Source organism: Artemia franciscana, unplaced genomic scaffold (assembly GCF_032884065.1).
Source record: "Artemia franciscana unplaced genomic scaffold, ASM3288406v1 Scaffold_1648, whole genome shotgun sequence".
NCBI lineage: Eukaryota > Metazoa > Arthropoda > Branchiopoda > Anostraca > Artemiidae > Artemia > Artemia franciscana.
This window is the reverse complement of record NW_027062905.1, coordinates 53,259-67,286: the sequence shown is the minus strand read 5'-3', so window position 1 is coordinate 67,286 and position 14,028 is coordinate 53,259. Positions and strand designations below refer to the sequence as shown.

Below are 14,028 nucleotides of genomic sequence, written 5' to 3'. Positions count from 1 at the left end.
TTTACGTTTCCCTGGCAGTCTCTTGTTTAACGAATATGTGGTTTTCATATATTACAATAATGATTACGAAAACTGTACTTGATCAACTGACAACTGTTTACAAGCGAAATTCAAGCTTCCTGGCTCCGCTGTTGGCAAACCTGTCGATTCCTCTATCAATGCTGATATCAATGTCGTGGTGCACATTAAGGAGGGCCAAACCACTGAGTCTAGTTTGTCCCATCTGTGCTCTCAGCCAGGTTTTCAGTTGGCGTAAAGTTGGGAAGCTATACTTGGCAGATGCCACACTCACTGGAAGAGATATAAAAATATCAAGAAGTGAGCTGACATAAGGATATAGGTGTCTGTCACATTCCTAGGCAGTTTCTTCCACTGAACTAGGAAAAATACCTCCTTCTCTCTTGACTTGAAGCCTCAATGAGCCTGTCTTTGTGTAATCCTTGAAACTTCCAACAGCCAATCGGATTTTATCTGACAATTCTTTTACTTGCTCGAATACTAATGCAAACTCTTCATCACATGTTTCCTTTCGCTTTGCTAGAACATCCAAAAGATTGAAAACATGGCCATTGGCAGCACCCAAGTCCAAAGTCTTCTTCTGGAATAGCTGACTAGGAGGCAAGGTCAGAGCACAAATACTGTGTAGACACTGAAGGGAAACCACGAAGTCCGCACTATGTAATGCTGTGACAAGCCTCTTTGCCTTTGGAGCGGTCACTGATTCACTCCAGTGACTAATGTGTCCCAAGGACTGGATGATTTTTGGAAGTTCAGACACAAATTGCATAAATGACTCATGTCACTCAATCCACCTCGTCGTGCCGATTCCCGTGAGCTGAGCTTTTAGAACCTTATTCAAGACATAATTTCTCTTTGCAGATGCATTAAAAAACGCAACAACTTTTATAATGCCTAAGGCATTTCTGATGCTCAAAACAGCTGAGCTTCTTGACAAAAAAAGTTCAGGGCATGGTTAAAGCAAGGACAACAAGAAGCATTTTTAGCTTTTATCTGAATTTCAACTACAGCACCACAGTTATTTGATACCATCATTGCACACCCATCCGTACCGATTCCAACACAGTCAAGTAAATTCAAACCCATTTCTTCTAAAAGGCTTAGAACTAGCTGACCAGTCACTTTTCCGTTGACAATCGGCTCTTTGTCTGCAGTGGAAGGTTCAAAGGTGGCATGATGAACATCAACAAAACCTAGGAAGTCCTCATCTCTTTGGTTATTGAAGGCATAGCAGAGCTAAGCTAAGTTGCGATGAATGTGACACATCTGTTGTCTCATCAAAAATGATGCTGTAATACCTTGCTGACTTTACTCTTTCTAGAATGACACCTATATCTTCTTTCACGCAACACTCAATCAACTGGTTTTGAGTTGTTTTGCTGATGTAAGTAGTATTTTTTCCTGATGTTTTCAGTTGTTCCTTTAATTTACTGTTGCCATTTTCAGCACGATAACATAGTAGTTCTCAGAAGTTTTCTTCATTGGAAAGTGGCATGTCATCCAAGTTTAAGCTGCCATCATCCTGATGGCCCTTCAGTGGAATATTCTGCCTTCCTAGAAATATGATTGATTCCAGAATCAGCTTAAGCCTCTCTTGATTTTCTGTTACTTACTTCATTTGCTGTTTGTTGACGCAATTATTTACAGATTCCTGTGGAGAATAGTAGGCTCTTAGAAACGACTTTCCAGCCTCTACTGCATCATGACGGTACTGTCAGGTTTTGTATCTTTTCCCAGTAACTTAATAAATTTTGTGACAGGCTTTGTGACCAGCTTTTGCAAGGGAACCTGTCAGTTTGAACCCCCGCTAGCCCCAGTTACAAAAAGAGGGCAGTATTTGCAAAAAATGCCTTTCTGGGCAGCAGAATATACAAGCCAGCGGAAACTCTGCAAATGAGAATTGTTCAAATACTTTTTTTTTTTGTCTTTCCCCTGCTTTAAATGAACAGAATACAGCATTTGGCATCTAATCAGGAGGTTCCATGGCCTCTCCAGAAGCTTGCACTTTATTTGGTTGTCAATGGCATGTATTGTACCAATGTGGATCCTAATATTGTTTTCTGAAAACAGGGTAGGGGACAGGGGTGTTGTTGGATGATCACTATGAACGCTAACAGGGTTAACAGAAGATTGCAAAGTGTTAGGAATTTGCCTGTCTTCACCACCTCCAACAGAACTAATTGAAGAGCTACTTGCAGTTACAGTTACACTATCCATTCTCCCAGACTTTGAAATGACAAAGCTGTCAAGCTTCTTTTGTCCGCATTTTCCCGACATCAATATCACTTAAATGACAAAAATCCTCATGACACACGCACATTCAAATTTAATTACACACTGGAACACTTCAGGTCTGGTTACATTGCGCAACCCCACCCACTTCCAATGTTTACTTCTAACAGGGAGGCCAGAACTAGCCAAAATTTACCGGGTGAACTGTTGCTATGCTATGAGTTAACAAAAAATACTTGAGGCTAGCTTGATAGTGGAAAAGCTGTGGAATGAATGTAATGTAAAAAGGTTTTATAGTCTAGTTACAGTTGTTAGAAAATGCGTTAATGCAGACTTCCATAAGTGCAGTAAAAAAAAATTATAGCCCATCTAGGGGGCGATTGCCCCCCCCCCCTCCCCTGGATCCGCCCCTGCCAATGACATTTCCTTGAGGGACACCAAAAAATATAATTTTTTCTTTTCAATTGCTTGTCAAAACACAGACAATATTTTTAATTTATGCTAACAAATTATTGATGATAATTCACCAACAAGGTGATCTTATTAGTACCCTCACATTGCATCACGCTGTAGTAAAATAGGGGCAGTCTAAGATCCCATCTTTATTATTCCAGAATGCCAAAGAAAAGTGGTCTTTCCCAAAAGAAATCTTTTACTTTATTATTTTCCTTAGTCTAAATAGCCTAGTAAAATGTAATTCTGAAAACAAATTTACAGAAACTTTTAAGGAGCTAGGAATGCTTCAAATATGGAGCCAGTTTTTCTGTGATGTCATTTCAAGGGGTCTATTTTTATGTATTTCCCCAAATTTGTTTTCAAAGTAACATCTTACTATTTAGACTAAGGAAAATAATTACCATCCCTGAATCAGCTACAATTGACAGTTTTTTGACTAACAAGTCTTTTTTAGAAATATATTTGCAGACTTTTGGTTACTATGGGCTATTTTGATCCCTTTAAGGGCTCAAAATGCAACTCCCCCAGAAGCAATTTTTGAATTATGAAAGAGCAAAAAAGACATGAGGTGATATAGGCCTATTCACTTTAATCCTAGATAAGTTATTCTATAAACTACAAATTTAGCCTAGCCTACCATATATTTCTGGCACTGTTATGGCTGGGCCACTGTGGAATGGCTTGACAGAAAAGACAGCCTAAGCAGCCACTCAAGACTTGTTAATAGCTGGGATTAACAAATATACCCTAGGCTCAACATTAACTGGAAGCTAAATTGGAGCCCAAATATCAACCAAAGTTCACATAACATTGCCAACAAAAAATAATCAGGAGGTCATTGCTACCTTACGTTGAATATAGGCTATAGGCCTATATTTTCTGGCATTGCTAGGGATGGGTCACTGTGGAATAAGGTGACAGAGAAGACAGTTTAAGCAGCAACTTTAGACTTGTTCATAGCAGGGGTTAACAGATATAAGCTAACCTAGGCCCAACATTGGTTGGATACTAAATTGGAGCCCAAATATCAGTAATTTTTTTATAGTTCATATAATTGACTTACCAATAAAATGAACATACCACTTGATGCCTTTTTTTACGTTGAATATAATAATTGCTGGTAAAATTCTAGTTAATTGACTTTTTGCTATCTTGGAAAGGGTTTAGGTTAGGAAAATGAAACTTTCAAGGCTGAATCTACAGACTAAAGTATGTCCCGGGAAGGTAATTTAAAGTACCCATCTCCACTCCTTCTCCCTCTAGAGGGCCCTGAAATTTGCCTACATGACAGGTCTCAATTTCCAGTTACTAGTTGCTTTTTCTCTACCTTTAATTCTGAAAATGCAATTCCTGTTATTTGAGTAGAATTTTGAGCCATAGCCTATCATTTTTTTTTTCAAAATTTAGGAAATGTATTTGCATATCTTTAAAACCTTATAAAATGAAATTGAGCAAAGTTATGAAGCTGAAAACAATTTTGTTGTACTTCAATTAAGCAGAAGATCTATTTTGCAAGGTTTCAATTTTATAACACACATATTTTTAAAGGTCATCAAAGGTCAGGGCCCTCTAGAGGGAGAAGGAGTGGAGGTAGTCGCTTCAAAATACCTTCCCGGGACATACTTTAGTCTGTAGATTCAGCCCTGAAAGTTTCATTTTCCTAACCTAAACCCTTTCTGAGATAGCAAGAAGTCAATTAACTAGAATTTTACCTAATTGCTTCTACTGAAATTTAAATTTAAGCACTTTTTGACCTAACCTCAACTAAGCTTATCATAAGTATTTTTGGCACTGAGAAAATGTAGTCTTATTTTGTTGAAAACAACCAAGAAAATGTAGCATTATTTAGTTGAACACAAGCAATAACTTACTTTAACTGAAAATTTGTCATTTTTCAGAGCTCAAAAAGTGCTTACATTTGAATTTGCAGTAGAAGCAATTATTATATTTGTAAAGAACATAAAAAAGGCATCAAGTGGTATGATTGCTTTATAGGTAAGTCAGTTCTATAAACTGCAAAAATTTACCCATTAACTTAAGTTGACATAGCCTAGCATTGCCAGCATAATAAATATTAAGAAGGTCATTACTAGGCTACCTTATGCTGCTGGTAGTTGATATTTAAGGTGATGTGCAGTGAGATTACATCTAAGCAGGGATGCAATTTGCTATGGGGTAGGTGCGTAACTGCCCCTCCCAGACTTTGGTTTGCCTCCCATACTTAAATTTAGTTTCTTCAAAAATCTTGTCAAAACTGAGACAGGCCTATATATATCAAGCAGCCACAGAAACGGGTCATTTTTCTTCAGTATATCTATACCCTTAAGGTACTAGGCTATTTGAATCATTTTTCACTTGATTTCGGAAAACTGGCTCCAATTTGGTCGCCCCCCCCCCCAGGACTTTAACGATGATGCTACAATTACTTACAGATATAATAGGTGTATAATAAATTGATGTGTCGAAATAAGCCTATATGCTCCTCTCTGTTCTTTGAAATTAAGTAGGAATGGAAGTAGCAGTGTTTCAACTTCAATTCTTTCAATTATATCTCAAATTCATCACGGAAATTCCTAGATGGCTCTTACATTCAGTAGAATTTTCCTTTCAATTTGTGGCTGAATCGTAAGGATTCCCACTAGTGCGAATTTACGCTAAAACGGATGTTTTGGCGTGAACCAACAAATATCTCCGTTTTCGCTGCAATTTTATGCGTCCCAACGGTTCAATGGCTGCGTTGAAATATTTATACTGAGCAGTTTAAAATCGCATCCACTATTCTGAATTGAAAGCCTTTTAAAACCATAAACTACAAGTATCTGAGAAACTAATCATGCTGATCAGAAGTTTACAATTAGTGTTGTACTAAGAATATCAGAGTCATATCTTTTTAATCGAAGACTTATAATTCTCACGGCCTGGTGGGAAATTTCTAAGAAAATGAATATACAAGATTAGAATTACGATTTAAATTGGGCATAGCTAGGCAAGGTTTTTATGGGTTAGCCCTTTCAATATTTTTGTTGGCTTCTTAAACTTGATTTAGCCATTTATGTCCATTTGTTGTTTTAGTATCTTATATTTTTTCTGATTCAATGGTTACTATAGGCTGAACTGTTTCTGCATAAGTATTTTTGCTATTTACCTGCATCTGCTATCCGTGAGCCGTTTTGCGTTAAAAATAAATCGTGCCGATGGGAACCAAGTGATAGTGAAAAAATGACAGCCCTTAGAGTCCAACTCATGCTACAGAATTCCCGGCAAGCGATGCGTTGAAGGTTTCAGAGGCGCCTTTTCCGAAAAATGGCAAGCCCATGCTACGGCATCCCCGGCAAGCGATGTGTTGAAGGTTTCCTCAATGGTTTCTCCAAGAAATTTGCAAGCTGAAATAATCCTTCGGAAATATAGACAACCCCCTCATTGCAGGGTGCTGGAACGTCTGTTCGATAAAATGCCTGGCGACCCAATCGTTAATCGCTGGGGTTTATTGCGGTACAACGTAGACATCATGTGCACACCAGAAACTCTAATCAACGGCATTATTGAAGGCTCAGAGATTAGAACTCCTGAAGACGGTCTTCTTTCTCCTTTTCAACTCTGAATCCTTTAATGGATTTGCGCATGGTAGAGTGGGTATCATTTTAAGACTCCTTGCATCGAGGTCACTTCTAGAGTGGGAACCTATCTCACACAGAGTGGCAAGAGCACAATTCAGTTAAGAGGAGCCCTCCTTTTTCTGCTGTTAATGTTGGTAAATCAGTTTTGGCTCTAGAAAAAAAAAAAACAAGAAAATAAGAAACATTTTAAAATTTCCTGAAGAACCACAAGTAATAATTTCAAAAGAATTGCTCCATTCATTAAGTTTATCCCTACTGATGCTACCTACCAGCATAATTTCACTGATATCACAACTCTTTTGCCAAATCCTAAGCCTTCAGGTTAAACTATAAGATAAGAAGGACACTTTGATACCTTTTGATTTCTTAGAATTTTATATGCTGTACACATAAATACTTTTATTAATCCTTGTATCACACATGTGTGCTTCTTTCTTTCTATTTTATAGTTTTACTCCATTATCCCTATTAAATAGTAGAGATTATAATCAAGATGACATAAGCTACTAGGGTCTGTCCTAAGTATGGCTACTAATTTTCCCACCTATAAGGCTCCATTCAATAGCCTACTTAGGACAAAATGGGGGTTTGTGCAATTAATACCTTTCCTTAAAAACAGAATGAGCTTCAAGTTTTAAACCTTGGAGAAAACTTTCTTAGTTAATGCAAAAGATGTTGAGAAATTTTTGTTTCCTTATCACACAGTATGAGAGTTGTAAGCACAAAAAAATTGTCCTAACCACAGATACTCTCCCATATAAACTAATTTTATGAAGACTTAGTTGCCTAAACTAGGATTAAATGAAGGTGAAGAGGTGTTCTTGGGTACAAGAACAGTGATGAAGTGGATAGCCTTACTTTCTGGGTGGCATCAGTAGTCTAGTAGACAGTGAATACAATGAAGATTCAAGAACAAGTTCAAAAAATAAAATTGTATTAAAAATGTCTTGGAATCATGGACTGAAATGGGAAAAACAAGGACCAGGGTCTTTTTTTACAGTAAAAAAAAATTGGAAGAATAGGCACAATTTGATTAAAATAATAGAATAAGTCAAAAATTTTGCAGATTTATAAAGTAATTAAACGAAACATTTCTTCCAAGCAAACAGTCAAGTTTTCTTTTCCAGATCTGATACCTGTATTTCCGATAAATCACATGCAATTTTGTTATAAAAAAAATCTTGAAAACATGGAAAAAAATGGGAAAAAACAATAGATATTATTGATCAAAACTTACTACTTAGTATAAAGCATGAATTGTATCATTTAAAGCTAGTTTTCTTCTGTAGCTTAGAGCTAAATGTGGTACCATTAAGTGTAGTCCTATAAAATTAGCAATCTAAAAATGTATATCTCTTTGTTTTTCTTTACCTGTCAGTAGTCCCCGAAGCCGCGCCGAAAGTAGGCGGCCCGCCACTGAAAATAACTCAACTCACCGCCACCGAAAACATGTCGGTGCGCCGGCGCACCGCCGTTCGGCGGCGGTGGTCCGCCGATGAATAAGTGTTGCCGATTTTTATTTAGTCCTATATAGCTTATCCAAGTGAGAACAGCTGTAACTACGGACGTTCTATTGTCTGTGCCATCTGTGGGCGATTTTACGCTGAATTTAGCGATTAGTCGCTGCCGAACGTTCGATGTTAGCTCCACATCGCGTGAACAAGCTCATTTTTATACGTGATAATTACAAGGTAGTCAAAGCTTTCAAAGGAATAATTTAAGCTTTTGCACTCAGATACAATGGATCTTTTTTTCCTTTCTTTGTTATTATTATATACATTCAGTATTAAAGGGTATTTGGTATTTGAACAAGTATTCCAAACTCTCAATCTTATGAATAGTCTACACTCATATTTTCTAGTCTACCGCTTGCTGAATTAAGCGAAAATCTCACGATCTAGAAACCTCTGCTAGTTTTTGCAAAGTCATGACGTAAGGCGAATATTGTAGATTTAAGTAGCCTATGTATAAACACTGCCTAAACACTCGGACAAGATATTATATAACTAGGTAACGATGAAAGAAAGAGAATTCAGGGCTTATAAATATTGTGAAAAACGCTAAGACTATCTGTAAAGACAGTACTAAAAATTCCAAAGAAAATTAAAAAAGTTACTGAAAAATGCCTTAAAAATTTTGAAAACGCCAAAAAATAGGTGGCGCGCCGCCAAAAATTTTTTCGGCGCGGCTTCGGGGACTACCTGTCAGTATGTCATCTTCGAACTTAATTATAAACAATCAAGAGAGATAAAACTCTACAAAAAGAAAACTTCAAACGAGACGACGGCCAGTAGAATTAAAAGACTAAAACAACGCGGATATTTCGCCTGTATAAAACAAGGTGTTTTCAGCACAAGATAGAAAATTAAAAGAAAACTAATCTAAAAACAAATAAAAAACACCACCAAATATAATAAATACAATTTTCGCTACTTATCCACGTAGGGAAAAGCAGCTATGCGAGTTACTTCAATGAGAATCAAAGAGCAACTGAGGAAAAATTTATGAAAATTGAAACTTAGTTAATTATTCTGTTGCAAAATAATCCTCTTGTAAGCTAACATTGAAGCAACTCTTTTTGGTCTAGTGGGTAATCTTGTCCCCTGGTGATTGTGTAAAATTTTAATTCCCCCATCGACTATTGGTCGTTTTTTAAAAGAATATCATAAATTGGGTAAATATTTAAATTCCCTGTGTTTGATTTATTGAAATAAAATTATTCGAACTTAATCTTTGATGAATCAATAGACTTTGAATTTTTGAAATCATAATTCTCGAACAAATATCGTGCTAATGGAGTTAAAATCAAGGAGATCATTTTGCGTCAGCGTAGGCAACTTTTTTATCCTTTTTCTAAGAATACCAAACCCAAAACCAAAACTCAGTGAAAGGATTAATCAGGAATAAATCTTGCTGCCATCTGTCTAATTTACTCTGAGGCGTTGTTAGGTGGCAAAAATTAGATGCTTCTTTATAGTTGTCTTTCAGTGTTGGATGATAGGCTTGAGAGCCAAAACAAGCTGATTACAGGCTGGAAGTTGGCCTTATTGAAGATTTTCCTAACGTTAACTGATTTTTGTTGGTTGAAATTTGAAAATCAAGTGGTTCGGGAATAAAGTTACAATATCTTTAGCATGGTTCGGCTCGTTTATGCCTAGTAAAATCCTTTTAATTCAGAATCAAAAAGCTGCTTTTGAGTCTATGCTAAAGAATATTATCTGCTCTTAGGGAGGAAAGGGTTTTTTGTTTTTGAAGGAATTCTTCCTACTATGTTTCTAAAGGTCTGGGATTTCAAATTGGGCTGGTCGAATTATTCAAGGAGCTACTGTCCAGCTGATCTGCTATTTCATTATATTTGATACCTCTGTGGGTGAGGACGTGATGGAACTTTCTATTAATAAGGCGATTTAGGTAGTCGATAGAATTGATCTCTAATTGTCTTCAGCTCTTTTTCTGTGGTACTCCAATGAATATTATCAATTAGCTGAAGAGTGCATGTGGAGTCTGAGAGCGATACAACTCTTTTGGAAGCCGTTGGACTAATTCTGACGAACTGTAGAGCCTCTTGTATGGCCAACAGCTCTGCACTGAAAATATGAGTATTATAAGGAAGTCAAATTTTCATATTCAATGATTGACCTGGGATAACATATGCAGAGAAAAATTTGTCGCCTTTGAGTTTGGATGCAAAGTGGTCATATAATTTTTGAGAATTGGTCCACTTTGACCATGTTAAGTGCTCATGTGTGAGTAATTTTTGCACATGGGATTTTTATTACAGAGTTGATTTTATTTTGCCAAGTGAGTCTTGGATCTACCTTCTGGTCCTAAAATTAAGTCATATACAGATTCAAGATTAGAAATTGAATCACTTCTAAACTGAAGCTCACCTAATGTAATAAGAAAAGAAAAAGGCAGTGTTGACCCTTGTGGGATTCCAACATGTAATACTGAAATACTAGTAAGCTCATTTTGCATCCAATCTTTGTAACTTTTATCTTATAGGTAGTTGAAAAGGAACTTAATGACTTCATTCGGAAAACCCATCCCTTTAAGATTGTGACGAATAGAATTCTTTCAAATGTTTTAAAAAGGGGATTCAAGATCAAATAACTCTGCTATCATAAATTTGTCGCTATATATGATGTTTCTTATAGCTACTTCAAGCTGTTAAGCCAGTATTACGCCAATAGTTACAGTATTACGCCAATTATGAAAACCAGCCAGGGGAATCAGTAGAATTTTAATAATTTTAACAAACTTTTCTAACCTCCTATAGTGAAATCGGCCTTTAGGAATTGATTAGATCTGGAGGTTTATCTTGCTTCCTAATAGGGATTATAATGCCCTGCTTCAATATCCCCAGGTGATTTTATAATCTATGCGTAGTTATATACATGAAGTAAGGCATCATGGAAAGTTTCTCTTACTTTCATCATCCTTTGGATGCTTATTTCCTTTTCTCCTGGGGCCGAAGAGGAATTTTCTGTCATTAAAGCATCCTATAGCCTAAATTAGGGGAATTGACCTATAAGATATTTTTTGACAATTGTCTTCTCATGCAACTTACGCACTAATGTAATAAGTCATCTTACTCTATATGTTACTCTATATCTTACTCAACATCTTACTCTATATGTTGTGGGTACCCCTTTTTTTCAAAATGAATAGCAAATGATTCGACAGTGTCTTTATCAGCCATTAAGGGGGCTCCTTTTGTTCTAAAACTTTGAATCATTAGCCTTATTATTGGCAATAATTTAATTTATAAACAGATCAATTTTACTTGAAGGCACATGAAGTTCCATTTTTTATTTATTATTATTTTTATTTATTTTTTTTACTAAAGCTTCCGCTTGATATTTTTAGGTTTCTTTGACAAAGAAACTGGCAAATAGTCAAATATTTTTTATTTAATTTTCTGATGCTATAAAAAAGGGTACCACTTACTTTTTTTGCTTTAAATTCAATATCTTGGATGAGTAATCTGCACTGTCTAGTCGGTGTTTCTAAAGAATCTAATTCGCTATCTTTAGAGTAAACCTCATTGTTGAGAGAGCAGCAGTATATTTAGCTCTATAAATTTTGATGAAGGATTGAAGTATGGTCAGTTTTAAAATCTGGAACTGAAGAAATATGGACTTCAGACTCAAGCCATTTTGGACTAATCTAAGACCGCAGCCAGGACAAGGACTGAAACACAAATTTCAAACAATAATTGTTAAAAAAAATATTAATAGAATTAACATTCATCAGACAAATATTAAATTCATTCGAGTACAGTTAAGACAAGCCACTGAAGAGATAAAGCGTGGGATTATAGCGTCCTTAGAAATTCTAAACCCGCCAGAAGTCAATTTAATGCTTCAAGAGCAATAAAAGCAAAGCAACGTATAAAGCAAATTGTCATTACCCTGTGGTCAGTTATTTGAGAATTTTGGCCTAAAACTTTCTTAGGCACTCTTCGTATTTGCAGACAATGTGAACCCATGACCTAAAAAGAGATATATCTGGAGTAATCTAACATGTACCTACAGCTACCAAACTGAAAAAAAAAAACAACAATAAATTATTAACGTTACTTAATATCCACAAAAAAAGTCTAAAGGTAGTGATATCGTTACTACGGCCAATTATGCGAGAGTGAGAACTTAACAGTGACATTTAAACCTACAATAAACCGACAATAAAGACAAGTTTAGGTAAGTTTGACAATAAAGGTAAGTTTAGTTCTTACCTTTTCTGATAGGTTTAATTTCGACTGGCAGATATGGACCAGGTTTTCTAATATGCCTAAGACGTACTGACAGTTTTTTCGTCTGTTTCAACAGGCAGTTCTTGCGTGTTTTTCTTCAATCTGGTTTTGAAGAGCATCTTAAAGAGTATCTGCTAAAATCATCGAAACTATTATAAAACAAGTGAAAATAATGGTGCTTTTATTATTCGATATACTGAAATAAAAATTTTAAACAGAAATAAAGCAAACTAAGTAAAATAGACTTAAAATAGAAATAAAGCAAACTCAAAACTAAATAGACTTGGAAACGAAGGGACTTAAAAAATCAACTCAAAAACTTTTCTATATGCTGACAAATGGTCTAAGTTGCGCAGGTACCGATCTCCTGATTCGATATCTTTGGCCAAGAGTGCCATGGATAGTTGGGGGGCAAATCGTCCTATAGAGACTTTTCTGTGTAGGTAGCAAATTACATAGTAATGTGATGCTTTTTAGACTCAGAGATGCTGTATGCAAAATAATAGGTGAAGAACAGTGCGGTTTTAGAAAGTGTGTTGGATATTTCGACAAAATTTTCACTTTTAGGTTAATAATGAAGAAGTGTCTGAGTTATAAACACCCCTGGTCCTCACTTTTACGGATTATGAGCAGCGTTTGATTCTGTTGATAAAAGAGCTTTAGTGAAGGTCTTATCTTTGCATGGTATACAAGACAAAAACATTAAAATGATTAGTATTATATATGAGAAAAACAATGATGCAGTTAAGGTAGGAAATTAAGTAGGCAGCTAGATTCGTATTAAATCAAGAGTTAAGCAGGATTGTATTTCATCTCCCTTTATATGATAATTTTGATAGATTTTATCCTGAGGAGCACAAGAAAAGTAATAGGAGAGCACAGAACCAAATTGGAAGGAACTATTCTCCTGAACTTAGATTATGTTGATAATTTAAGTATCCTAGATGAAATTATGAGCAAAATGAATGAACTTTAAGAGGTTTTGTGAGTTCAGGGTGCTAGATAAGTCTGAAAATAAATATAAGAAGACTAAGTTACTAAGGCTAATAATAGGCGAGGATGAAAAGGTGATGTTCGATGACGAAAAGATTGATCAGACGGACAGCTTCACTTACCTTGGTAGCATTATTAGTAAAGATGGCGGGTGCAGAGAAGATGCTACAGATGTATAACCCAGACTCCGGGTGATTTTTCATAAATGAATAAATTTTGGAAGAATAGGAAGATAAGTCTTCAAACCAAAATTAGAATATTGGAAGCTACAGTGATGACAGCGGTCAAATATGGTTCTGAAGCATGGGGGCTCTGAAAAGGATAGCCAAGACTCAGGGTGATTTTTCACAGTTGAAAAAAGTTTGGAAGAATAGGAAGATAAGTCTGCAAACCATGATCAGAATATTGGAAACTACAGTGATGACAGTGGCGAAATATGGTTCTGAAACATGGAAGCTCCGAAAAGCAAACGAAGCAGAGCTGCAGTTTTCGAGAGAAATTACCTATGGATTGTTGTGGATATCCGGCTGACTGACCATATTTCAAACAGTAGGCTGCACAAAAAGTGCTGTTCAGTCCCGCTTTCTTCGGCTATATAGGAAATGTTGCGATAGCTAGCACATGTTCTGTGGATGGAAGATGACAGATCTCCAAAGATTTTACTCTTCGGTCAATCGTGTACGACTGAACAAAAAGTAGTTCGTCCACGGTTGGGGTGGAAGGATGTCATAAAGACAAATTTAAGAGAAATCGAAAGTTTCTAGGAGGGTGTAAAGAGGAAAGCTTTGAATAGATTGGGATGGAGAAGGAGCGTGCATAACTCTGTTGGTTTCAGGCAGCTTAGTGCTGCGGTGAGTTGTAACTGCTACTGCTTTCATTAAAACTAAGGGTACTGTATTGAAAACATTTGGAATGCATTGAAACTGTATGGAATAAATTAAAACAAACTATGCCCAC

At 36.1% G+C, this 14,028-nt stretch overlaps 1 long non-coding RNA gene across 4 annotated transcripts in view; it reads right to left on the bottom strand.

Moving 5' to 3' along the window:
• Positions 1-6,137: 6,137 nt before the first annotated feature.
• The window catches only part of LOC136042640 (uncharacterized), a 49,978-nt gene continuing 42,087 nt past the window's right edge, over positions 6,138-14,028 (bottom strand). For 2 of the 4 annotated variants that reach the window (XR_010621369.1, XR_010621370.1), the window contains exons 4-6: positions 12,061-12,212; positions 11,737-11,817; positions 6,138-6,474 (exon numbers count right to left, since the gene is read on the bottom strand). This is a non-coding gene — a long non-coding RNA (uncharacterized LOC136042640). The remainder of the gene's footprint in view (positions 6,475-11,736; positions 11,818-12,060; positions 12,213-14,028) is intronic. The other 2 variants (XR_010621368.1, XR_010621371.1) reach the window with 1 other exon arrangement.